The sequence below is a fragment of the Budorcas taxicolor genome, chromosome 25, assembly GCF_023091745.1.
Source record: "Budorcas taxicolor isolate Tak-1 chromosome 25, Takin1.1, whole genome shotgun sequence".
NCBI lineage: Eukaryota > Metazoa > Chordata > Mammalia > Artiodactyla > Bovidae > Budorcas > Budorcas taxicolor.
Genome location: NC_068934.1, coordinates 14,143,946 through 14,157,102, shown reverse-complemented (window position 1 = coordinate 14,157,102; position 13,157 = coordinate 14,143,946).

Here is a 13,157-nt window from a genome sequence, read left to right as displayed (position 1 = left end):
CCCTTCTCCAGGAGATCTTCGCAACCCAGGGATCAAACCCAGGTCTCCTGCATTGCAGAAGGATTCTTTACCATCTGAGCCACAAGGGAACCCCGAGAATACTGGAGTGGGCAGCCTATCCATTCTCCAGCGGATCTTCCTGACCCAGGAATTGAACCAGGGTTTCTGGTTTGATTGCATTGCAGGCAGATTCTTTACCAACTGAGCTATCAGAACACAATCTATGTAAGAATTCAGTAAAATCAGAGTTCAACTGGAGACACAATTGGAAGAATTTTCTCTACAGTTATACTATAAAGTACCAAATAACATGCTTAACGTGATCAGAAAACTAATTATGATTCACAGGCACTGTATACTCTGGGTAAGACTTGCACTTGTGCTCACCATCAGTGAGGCACAGAAGCAATTTTTGAGACTCTCTAGGCCAATATTCAGAGGCAGCACAATGAGTAATGAATGTGGTAGATGATGAAGCATGATGAATAATGGTGTAACCAACAAATAAGAGGAATTAGGGGGATTTTCCTGGTAGTCCTAGGTGGCGCTAGTGGTAAAGAATCAGTCTGCCAAGTGCATGAGACTTGAGCTGTGCAGGTTCCATCCCTGAGTTGGGAAGGTCCCCTGGAGGTGGAAATGGCAACCCACTCCAGTATTATTGCCTGGAGAATCCCATGGACAGAAGAGCCTGGCAGGCTATGGCCCATAGGGTCACAAAGAGTTGGACACGACTGAGTAACTTCACACACATGCATCCTGGTGGTCAGTGCCTAAGACTCCAGGTTCCCAATGCAAGGGGCCTGGGTTCAATTCCTGGGCAGGGAACTAGATCCCACATGCCACAACTAAGTGTTCACATACCACAACTAAAGATTCTGCAACTGAAAGATCCCGCATGTCACAACTAAGACATGGTGTGGACAATTTTTTTTTTTTAAGGAATTAGGGAACTGAAACACAAATTAAATCTACATTATTTTAAGAAAATAAGTCCTGAAGAGCCATGACATTTTGAGTAATTATAGCGTTGCTACCATTTTCTTATGGTAAGAGATGAAATTAGCCAGGGATGACACATTTGACAATAAAAAACAGAAAGACAGGTCTTGGACCTGAATAAGAAGGGATGCAGGAACTGTGAAGAATCTTTAAATGCATTCAATGGACCATAAAAATATACATATAAGTATTTCTTCTCTACACATTCACGTTCACTTTTCATTGATAAATCACTATATTCAACATGGCCCTATGAATTCTGCATTATATTTTTAAATCACACTGTTTATATTAACAGAACTAGGCCTCATAAAAATATTTCGGGGGCCATGCATACCCTGTCCAATAGGTATAAACCCAGCCCTTTAGAGAAGCAGCCATACTCCTTACAGTCTATAAAGTCACCAATGCAGCAGAGAAAGTAACACACATTTGACTTTTGAATGCCTGGGGAAATGTGTTCTCCAATGTGAAAGGAGAAAATCAAGCACAATATTTATTGAACAATAAAAGGAAGCTTTTTGTGAGGGAAACTGAATTACCTTTAACCAGCAAACTGTGTTTAATATCACAGAAGATAAATCTTTGGCTTAAAAATAAGAGACAGGCTATCAAGAGGCACCCAACTGTGTGGGTAATTACAACAGAGAGTTATGGTTATTAACTGGGTAGTTTGGACCAGTGCTCCATAGCGCTGAAGTTAAAAGGAGGAGCAGTTGCTGTGTGGAGGTTTGTTCCCTGGGTCAAGAGGTGTTGATGATGAGGCCCCACTAGTTTTGAGAAGCATTTCAAAAGCCATTACGCAGTGACTTGGCATTAAATGTGTTCTCCCACGGCCAGCATGTGGCCATGCACCAAGTCATCCAACACCTTTGAGCCTCACTTGGCTTATTTGCCAAATGGAAAGAATGAAGCTCTCAGAGTCAAATCACTGCACAGAGCCTTGAGCTGGTACCTAGTGGGCACTAACAGCCTTTATATCTAGCCTTTCAATATAACCAGAGTCCAAACTGTTTAATGTCCTTTCTAACTTCTTTTTAAACCTCAAGACTATACTTTTTAAGTCCTTTGAAAAATCTGGTTTTAGGCATGATTAGGTGGCAAAATGTTTCATTGCAGCTATTGTTTTAGATTCTTCCTCCACCCTAGAATCTCAGAGTCATCAATAGACTTATATAATGTCTGCCTGGGGGGGAAAAATGGTTTGCAATGTATCCCTTATGAAAGTTTTGGAGTCTATTCCAGTGATATTTATTACTGTGTGCTAGATTTAGCCTGGATATCTTTCAGAGACTACCAGGTTATCTGTAGCCCTCACCATCTAAGTGCCTATGGGACAGGAAAATGAATACTTCCATCCATTCAACACCTACCCCTTTCCACCATGAAAAGAGAGCTATTTTCAGGCTCAGGAAACTTAGGCCTATTGTCCAGGTTTCAGAACTCCTCCCCGACACTTCTACTCTTTTCAAAAGAAGATTTTGTGTTATGATTGACAAGATTCAAAGCTTTGCTTGCCCTCTAAGGTAGAAGATAGAGAAACAGGAAGAATGAGTGACTTAACTTTGCTTGTCTTTCTGAAATAGCAAGAATAAGCACAAGTTAATACTTCCCTTAAAGAACCGGAAGCCCAGCAACTGCAACTCCATCTTCCTCACCTCAACACTCATTCAAACACCATATCCTACAGATTCCACTCCCTTAGTAAGTCCCAACTCCTCCCATTCCTCCCCAGCCTCCCCAGCCATATCCAAGGTCAGGCAGCCACCAAACCTGCCTGGGCAATTGCCACAGCCTGGTAAATGGTCTCCTACCCCACTGTTAATCTGATCAGATTGCATCTCCAAAGAACACTGAAAATGATTTCTCCAGGATGTTAATCTGTGTATGTTGACAGTCCTGTTAAAAAAAATTGTTACTTCTTGGCCTTTAGATGAAATGCAAGCCCCTTATCATAGCCTTTCTTGATCAGATACTATTCCATTCAATGTTCCCTCTTATTGCTCAAGTTCTTTCAACCAAATAGAAATGCTTCCATTCTTTCAGTTACAGTAGACCCTTTCTCCTCTCAGACTGTCAGAGTTGTTCTGCAGGCCACGTCATGCTGTCTGCCTAGATGATTTCTCCCTAGTTCTTCAGTCATCAGCTCCCCATCACTTCGTCTGAAAGAATGTTTGGGACTATGCAGTGAGGTGTATGTTGTGTCAGTTCTTCTGTAGAGTCAAATATTCTCTTCACTTTTTATAATTACTTGTTTAACATCCATCTCTTCATTAGATTATAAATGTTATGAAAAAAGGTACTATTCATTCTTCTATGTCTACTTTCGTTCTTAACATTGTGAGTATTACAGAAATATCCATTGAATGACTACATCAAGGAACAAGTAGTAGAATTCTTGTTATCCTAGTTATGGCCTTGGAGGTGTTATAACCAATAGTCAACTTGAAGTCTGCTGTGACATGTCCATTTATTTTAATAGTGTTTCAGTTTCCAAATTAAACTACTGAAGCCAAAAAAAGTCATTAGAGTTTTTGGTCAAGAAGAAACAAAAGATAAATATTCTCTACTCTTTTTTAATATATTTTTTGAGATATTTTTTGAATTAAGTAGGACATATCAGACTCGAACAGCCTTGTTATATAGATGACTGTGTCAAAGAATAGGCTGCAAAAATGGAAACATATAAGGAGCCCAGTTGTATGGAGATGAAGCCTTTGACCAAATAGTGAGATAAATCTGGAATGAGTTTGATATAAGCTACCTGAGAAACCAAAAATTGAAAAAGTGACTTAAATTGTCAGGAGTCAACACAATTCACAAGGCTTCTGCTCCTGTAGTCCCTCCCTTTGGGAAGGAAGTTATTCAATAGTTGAAAATAAAGCAAGATTTAGTATAACTTGTAACATTATCAATAACATAAAGGACATATTTTATCAATGTCATTATCCAGCATGATTGTGTGAGACTTTCAATGAGAACTGACTCACTGAGTGAGTGAGAAACTAAAGTTAATGGAAATTTTGTAATGAAATCCATAAATTATATTATAGCAAGCATTAAAAAAACAGTGCTTCCCAGAATTTCATCTGCAGACCTCTTATTTCAGAAGCACCTGCTTGTTAAATATGCAGATTTATGGGTCCTAATCCACAACTACTGAAATAGAATCTGTGAAGACAAAAAATGTTTTTCTTAATGTGAAACTCATTTTTCTTAATTATTATGGAAAAATATTTGAAACAACTATTTTAGAATAATATGAACAAAACACTATAAAAACTAACTAAAGACTTGATCCTGGTCTTCATAGACATGTGAAGAGAATTGATAAGATAAAATTCCCTTTTGAATTTTATCTGGTACAAACCTACAGATAAACATTCTGAAATATGGAAACAAAGCCATGAGCTTTAGGGACTTTGGGATGGATATATACACAATGCTCTATTAAAAATGGATGACCTACTGTGTAGCACAGGGAACTCTGTGCAATGTTATATGGCAGCCTGAATGGGAGGGGAGTTTGGGGAAGAATGGATACATGTATAGATATGGTGAACCCTTTGCTGTCCACGTAAACCTATCACAACATTGTCAATTGACTATAGTTACTAGTGTTAGTTGCTCAGCTATGTCCGACTCTTTCTGACCCTATGGGCTATAGCCCATCAGGCTTTCTGTTCATGGAATTCTCTAGGCAAGAATAATGAAATGGCTAGCCATTCTTTTGTCCAGGAGTCTTTCAAATCAGGGCTCAAATCCAGGTTGCCTTCATTGCAGGCTGATTCCTTACCATCTGAGCTACCAGTTCAGTCACTCAGTTGTGTCCGACTCTTTGTGACCATGGACTGCAGCACGCCAGGCCTCCCTGTCCATCACCAACACCTGGAGCTTACTCAAACTCATGTTCATCGAGTCAGTCATGCCATCCAACCATCTCATCCTCTGTCGTCCCCTTCTCCTCTCACTTTCAATCTTTCCCAGCATCAAGGTCTTTTCAAATGACTCAGTTCTTCACATCAGGTGGCCAAAGTATTGGAGTTTCAGCTTCAGCATCAGTCCTACCAATGAATATTCAGGACTTATCTCCTTTAGGATGGACTGGTTAGATCTCCTTGCAGTCCAAGGGACTCTCAAGAGTCTTCTCCAACATCACAGTTCAAAAGCATCAATTCTTCGGTGCTCAGCTTTCCTTATACTCCAACTCTCACATCCATACATGACTACTGGAAAAACCATAGCTTTCACTAGACAGACCTTTGTTGGCAAAGTAATGTCTCCACTTTTTAATATGCTGTCTAGGTTGGTCATAGTTTTTCTTCCAAGGAGTAAGTGTCTTTTAATTTCATGGCTGCAGTCACCATCTGCAGTGATTTTGGAGCCCCAAAAATTAAGTCTGTCACTGTTTCCATTGTTTCCCCATCTATTTCCCATGAAGTGATGGGACCAGATGCCATGATCTTCGTTTTCTGAATGTTGAGATTTAAGCCAACTTTTTCACTCTCCTCTTTCACTTTCATTAAGAGGCTCTTTAGTTCTTTGCTTTCTGCCATAGGGGTGGCATCTTCTGCATATCCGAGGTTATTGATATTTCTCCTGGTGTCTTGATTCCAGCTTGTGCTTTATCCAGCCTGGCATTTCTCATGATGTACTCTGCATATCACTTAAATAAACAGTATGACAATATACAACCTTGACGTACTCCTTTCCTGATTTGGAACCAGTCTGCTGTCCCATGTCCAGTTCTAACTGTTGCTTCTTGACCGGCATACAGGTTTTTCACAAGGCAGGTCAAGTGGTCTGGTATTCCTGTCTCTGCAAGAATTTTCCATAGTTTGTGATCCACACAGTCAAAGACTTTGGCATAGTCAATAAAGCAGAAGTAGATGTTTTTCTCAAACTCTCTTGCTTTCTTGATGATCCAACAGATATTGGCAGTCTGATCTCTGGTTCCTCTGCCTTTTCTAAATCCAGCTTGAATATCTGGAAGTTCAAGCTTCATGTACTGTTGAAGCCTGGCTTGGAGAATTTTGAGCATTACTTTGCTAACATGGGAGATGAGCATCTGAGACACCAGGGAAGGCTAATTGGCTATACCCCAGTACAAATAAAAAAGTTTTTAAAAAGACATACATAAAAAGTTTTTTAAAAGAGTATATCATGAGAAACGCTGGACTGGAAGAAACACAAGCTGGAATCAAGATTGCCAGGAGAAATATCAAGAACCTCAGATATGCAGATGACACCACCCTTATGGCAGGAAGTGAAGAGGAACTAAAAAGCCTCTTGATGACAGTGAAACGGGAGAGTGAAAAAGGTGGCTTAAAGCTCAACATTCAGAAAACGAAGATCATGGCATCTGGTCCCATCACTTCATGGGAAATAGATGGGGAAACAGTGGAAACAGTGTCAGACTTTATTTTTGGGGGGGCTCCAAAATCACTGCAGACGGTGATTGCAGCCATGAAATTAAAAGACGCTTACTCCTTGGAAGAAAAGTTATGACTAACCTAGATAGCATATTCAAAAGCAGACATGACTTTTCCGACTAAGGTCTGTCTAGTCAAAGCTATGGTTTTTCCAGTGGTCATGTATGGATGTGAGAGTTGGACTGTGAAGAAGGCTGAGCACTGAAGAATTGATGCTTTTGAACTGTGGTGTTGGAGAAGACTCTTGAGAGTCCCTTGGACTGCAAGGAGATCTAACCAGTCCATTCTGAAGGAGATCAGCCCTGGGATTTCTTTGGAAGGAATGATGCTAAAGTTGAAACTCCAGTACTTTGGCCACCTCATGCGAAGTGTTGACTCATTGGAAAAGACTCTGATGCTGGGAGGGATTGGGGGCAGGAGGAGAAGGGGACGACCGAGGATGAGATGGCTGGATGGCATCACTGACTCGATGGACGTGGGTCTGACTGAACTCCGGGAGTTGGTGATGGACTGGGAGGCCTGGCATGCTGCAGTTCATGGGGTCGCAAAGAGTCAGACTGAACTGAACTGAAAAAGACATTAAGTGTAATCAATTCTAAATCACTTATGTTTGAGTGTGACCTTAGAGTTTTTACATCACTTCTGAGCTTCAGAAGCCACAAGCACAAAATAAGGGAAATAAATTCACTTCACTTTCCATAAGATAATGTATCTATAGAAGAAATGTACAGATAGCAATTGAATGGAAGAATCTATCGAAGGCTCTGAGGTCAGAGAGATCTATGCTTGAGAACTAGATCTCATTTAATAGTTATGCTACTTCAACATTTTGCATTCTATTTAGTTATAATATTAGGTCCAATGTTATCTAAATTATAAGCCTATGACATTAGCACAATTACTTGCTGAATTTTAGGTATTATCTCTCTTAAAATGGAAGGAATTCCTTTATCCTCAGCCTTGTACACTTAGGATTCAAGGACAGGAAACCAGAGGCTCAGATTTAGCTGACACTAAGAATACTAGGCTTTCTAATTACATCATATTGAGCACTCATTCTAATGCTTTATTCTCAAATATTTACATCTTAAAAGAAGAAAATGATATCTATTTTTCTCTGATGCCATGAATATTTTCAAATGCTTTTTCACAATTCTTTGCCCTCTGAAAAGCATTCATCATGCTTTTCTTTAGAACAAAGTATGGATTTTTAAAAAATCACCTTTTTTTAAGGTTTTCTTAAGCTGAACTTCTTTAAACTTGTCTACCTAGATGTAAGTTGGGTTTTAATTTGTAAATTAGATGATACACATCAGGGATGTAGCACTTGTGGGCAAATCCTTCAGAGAGTGATTGTGAACCCTCATTGGTCAAAGTCAAAGCAACATAGGATGTAGACATAATACCACCTAGTTAGGCTGACCTTCTTTCAAGAAAAACCTCTTAGTTGGCAAATTATTACATATAGAATGGATAAACAACAAGGTCCTATTGTATGGCACAGGGGACTATATTAAATTCTGTAATAAATCATAATGGAAAAGAATTTTTCCCCTCAGAACTTTGCCTCATATTTCTTTTGTTTTTAATTTTAAATTTGTTTATTTTTAAATTGAGGAATAATTTTTTACAGAATTTTGTTTGTTTCCACCAAATATCAACATGAATCAGCCATCAGTATACATAAAAGCTCTTGGTTTGTCCACTGTTCATGAGAAGTTTGAGTAAAACCCGGATAATGCAGTTAATAAGAGATTCATTGAAGAGGCTCCTTAGTAGGCTACTACCTATGCCCATGATTCTTATATAAACCATACAAGAAAAGGCCCTACCTACTCAAGGTGATCCCTGGGAATTACAAAGAGCAGAAGGACCACATTATATTTAGAAGGACTCTGTACGTCACCTGATAATTGAGAATGTCCAGAGAAGGGACAAAATTTGCACATGATCAAACAAATATTTTCAGTAACATACACTTCTGGCTATGGGTTTGTATTCCTTCAATGAATTCACTTAAAAATTATATATTCAGTGTCCATATATCTATCTCCTTATTAGAGAACTTGCATTCTAGCAGACTTTATTTTAATGCTTTGATAAATGTTTCAAAGAAAATATACAGGGTGACATCACAGAGAGGAACCTAACTATGTAAAGAACTAGGGAAAATAATCTTCCAGACAGCAGGGCACTCAAGTGAAAGAGATCTGAGGCAGGAACACAATGGAGTAGAAGGGAAGAAAATTGCTAGTGCGGTCAGAAAAATATCACTGCTTAAAAAACAAACTCCCATCCATTACTGGTGGGAATGCAAAGTGATACAATCACCTTGGAAGACAGTTTGGCAGTGTCTTACAAAACTAATTATAATCTTACTATACAGTCTAGCAATCACACTCCTCAATATTACCTCAAGACAGCTAAAATCTTATCTGTACAAAAGCCTGCACATGGATATTTATTCATAATTGCCAAAACTTGTAAGTGGTCAAGATGTCCTCCAGTAGATAAATGAATCAACAAATAGTGATGGATGGAATATTATTCAGCACTGAAAAGAAATGAGCTATCAAACCATGAAAAGATACCAAGGAAATTGACAGCATTTTACAAAATGAAAGAAGTCAACACGAAAAGGCTACATATTGTATAAATACACCGTACAGCATTTTGGAAATGAAAACTATGAACAGCTTAAGAAAGAAGATCAGGAGTTAGGGATGAGGTAGGTATGAATACGCAGACTGCAAAGGATCGTTAGGGCAGTGAAACTATTCTGTATCGTTCTACAATTATGGATAGATATCACAAAACGTTAATCAAAACTCATAGAAAAAAATACCAAGAGTGAACTCTAATGTAATCTATGGATTTTAGATGATTATGATGTGTCAGTGTACATTCATCTATTATAACAAACGTATCATTCTGGTGGCAGATGTTGATAGTGATGGAGTGTGTGTGTGCGTGTGCGCATGCGTGTGCATGTGCAGAGTGAGTGTCAGAGGATACAGAAGAACTCATTTTACTCTCAATCTATTTATGAGCCGAAAATTAGTCTTATAAAGTCTATTAAAAGTGAAAAAAATTATCAAGCCATCTGGTTGATAGATCTGGTGTTATTATCTCCACATGGGGTGATATGAAAGCACAAAATCATACAGCCAAGAGGTGGTACAGCTGAATTAGAGCTAAAGGCCTGTGACTTCTGAACAGCTCCTCTTTCTGCACACACACACACACACACACACACACACACACACACACACACACACACACAATATCTTTGCCCAACCTGGAATGTCAGGTCCATGAATCAAGGCAAATTGGAAGTGGTCAAACAAGAGATGGCAAGGGTGAATGTCGACATTCTAGGAATCAGCGAACTAAAATGGACTGGAATGGGTGAATTTAACTCAGATGACCATTATATCTACTACTGTGGGCAGGAATCCCTCAGAAGAAATGGAGTAACCATCATGATCAACAAAAGAGTTCGAAATGAAGTCCTTGGATGCATCTCAAAAATGACAGAATGATCTTTGTTCATCTCCAAGGCAAACCATTCACTATCACAGTTATCCAAGTCTATCCCCCAACCAGTAACGCTGAAGAAACTGAAGTTGAACGGTTTTATGAAGACCTACAAGACCTTTTAGAACTAACACCCAAAAAAGATGTCCTTTTCATTATAGGGGACTGGAATGCAAAAGTAGGAAGTCAAGAAACACCTGGAGTAACAGGCAAATTTGGCCTTGGAATGCGGAATGAAGCAGGGCAAAGACTAATAGAGTTTTGCCAAGAAAATGTGCTGGTCATAGCAAACAACCTCTTCCAACAACACAAGAGAAGACTCTACACTTGGACATCACCAGATGGTCAACACCGAAATCAGGTTGATTATATACTTGCCGCCAAAGATGGGGAAGCTCTATACAGTCAACAAAAACAAGACCAGGAGCTGACTGTGGCTCAGATCATGAACTCCTTATTGCCAAATTCAGACTCAAATTGAAGAAAGTAGGGAAAACCACTAGACCATTCAGGTATGACCTAAATCAAATCCCTTATGATTATACAGTGGAAGTGAGAAATAGATTTAAGGGACTAGATCTGACAGATAGAGTGCCTGATGAACTATGGAATGAGGTTCGTGACATTGTACAGGAGATAGGGATCAAGATCATCCCCATGGAAAAGAAATGCAAAAAAGCAAAATGGCTATCTGGGGAAGCCTTACAAATAGCTGTGAAAAGAAGAGAGGTGAAAAGCAAAGGAGAAAAGGAAAGATACAAGCATCTGAAAGCAGAGTTCCAAAGAATAGCAAGAAGAGATCAGAAAGCCTTCTTCAGCGATCAATGCAAAGAAATAGAGGAAAAGAACAGAACGGGAAAGACTAGAGATCTCTTCAAGAAAATTAGAGATACAAAGGGAACATTTCATGCAAAGATGGGCTTGATAAAGGACAGAAATGGTCTGGACCTAACAGAAGCAGAAGATATTAAGAAGAGGTGGCAAGAATACACGGAAGAACTGTACAAAAAAGATCTTCACGACCCAGATAATCATGATGATGTGATCACTAATCTAGAGCCAGACATCCTGGAATGTGAAGTCAAGTGGGCCTTAGAAAGCATCACTACGAACAAAGCTAGGGGAGGTGATGGAATTTCCATTGAGCTGTTTCGAATCCTGAAAGATGATGCTGTGAAAGTGCTGCACTCAATATGCCAGCAAATTTGGAAAACTCAGCAGTGGCCACAGGACTGGAAAAGGTCAGTTTTCATTCCAATCCCAAAGAAAGGCAATGCCAAAGAATGCTCAAACTACCACACAATTGCACTCATCTCACATGCTAGTAAAGTAATGCTCAAAATTCTCCAAGCCAGGCTTCAGCAATACGTGAACCGTGAACTCCCTGATGTTCAAGCTGGTTTTAGAAAAGGCAGAGGAACCAGAGATCAAATTGCCAACATCCACTGGATCATGGAAAAAGCAAGAGAGTTCCAGAAAAACATCTCTTTCTGCTTTATCGACTATGCCAAAGCCTTTGACTGTGAGGATCACAATAAACTGTGGAAAGTTCTGAAAGAGACGGGAATACCAGACCACCTAACCTGCCTCTTGAGAAATCTGTATGCAGGTCAGGAAGCAACAGTTAGAACTGGACATGGAACAACAGACTGGTTCCAAATAGGAAAAGGAGTCTGTCAAGGCTGTATATTGTCACCCTGCTTATTTAACTTCTATGCAGAGTACATCATGAGAAACGCTGGGCTGGAAGAAACACAAGCTGGAATCAAGATTGCCAGGAGAAATATCAAGAACCTCAGATATGCAGATGACACCACCCTTATGGCAGAAAGTGAAGAGGAACTCAAAAGCCTCTTGATGAAAGTGAAAGAGGAGAGCAAAAAAGCCGGCTTAAAGCTCAACATTCAGAAAACGAAGATCATGGCATCTGGTCCCATCACTTCATGGGAAATAGATGGGGAAACAGTGGAAACAGTGTCAGACTTTATTTTTGGGGGCTCCAAAATCAGTGCAGATGGTGACTGCAGCCATGAAATTAAAAGACGCTTACTCCTTGGAAGAAAAGTTATGACCAACCTAGATAGCATATTCAAAAGCAGAGACATTACTTTGCCGACTAAGGTCCGTCTAGTTAAGGCTATGGTTTTTCCTGTGGTCATGTATGGATGTGAGAGTTGGACTGTGAAGAAGGCTGAGTGCCAAAGAATTGATGCTTTTGAACTGTGGTGTTGGAGAAGACTCTTGAGAGTCCCTTGGACTGCAAGGAGATCCAACCAGTCCATTCTGAAGGAGATCAGCCCTGGGATTTCTTTGGAAGGAATGATGCTAAAGCTGAAACTCCAGTATTTTGGCCACCTCATGCGAAGAGTTGACTCATTGGAAAAGACTCTGATGCTGGGAGGGATTGGGGGCAGGAGGAGAAGGGGACGACAGAGGATGAGATGGCTGGATGGCATCACTGACTCAATGGACATGAGTTTGGGTGAACTCCGGGAGTTGGTGATGGACTGGGAGGCCTGGAGTGCTGCGATTCATGGGGTCGCAAAGAGTTGGACACAACTGGGCCACTGAACTGAACTGAACTACTATCAAGAGGATGACCCACATTCCCTGTTGAACTATTCAAAATTTCATGAACAGTAATAGAGTGTTAAGGGTTTACCTGGTGGCTCATCATTAAAGAAGAATCTGCCTGCCAATACAGGAGATTCAGGTTTTCATCCTTGGTCAGGAAGATCCCCTGGAGAAGCAAATGGCAACCCACTCTAGTATTCTTGCCTGGGAAATCCCATGGACAGAAGAGCCTGGTGGGCAGTCCATGGGATCACAAAGACTTGGAAACAACTTAGCGACTCAACAACAATAGAGTGTTAATAGAATCTAGAAACATGGGAAACGTTGGAAGTAGATAACTTTTTTTTACAGTGGACAAAGGGATTTGGCAGGGACAAACTCCCATCTAACTTACTTCCTCATCAAATGAAAGGCCTGTATTTCCCATCCTGCTTTGTACTGGGTTCATCAAAATTTCATTCGGGTTTTTCTGTAAGATGCTGTGGAAAAACCCAAATGAATTTTTTGGCCAACCCAATAGCTCAGTGGGACCATGCGATCAATTACTAGTCAGTGGAATGTGAAAGTAAGGTATTTTAGTAATACACCCTGATCCTTAAAGTCTTTTCTGTGACT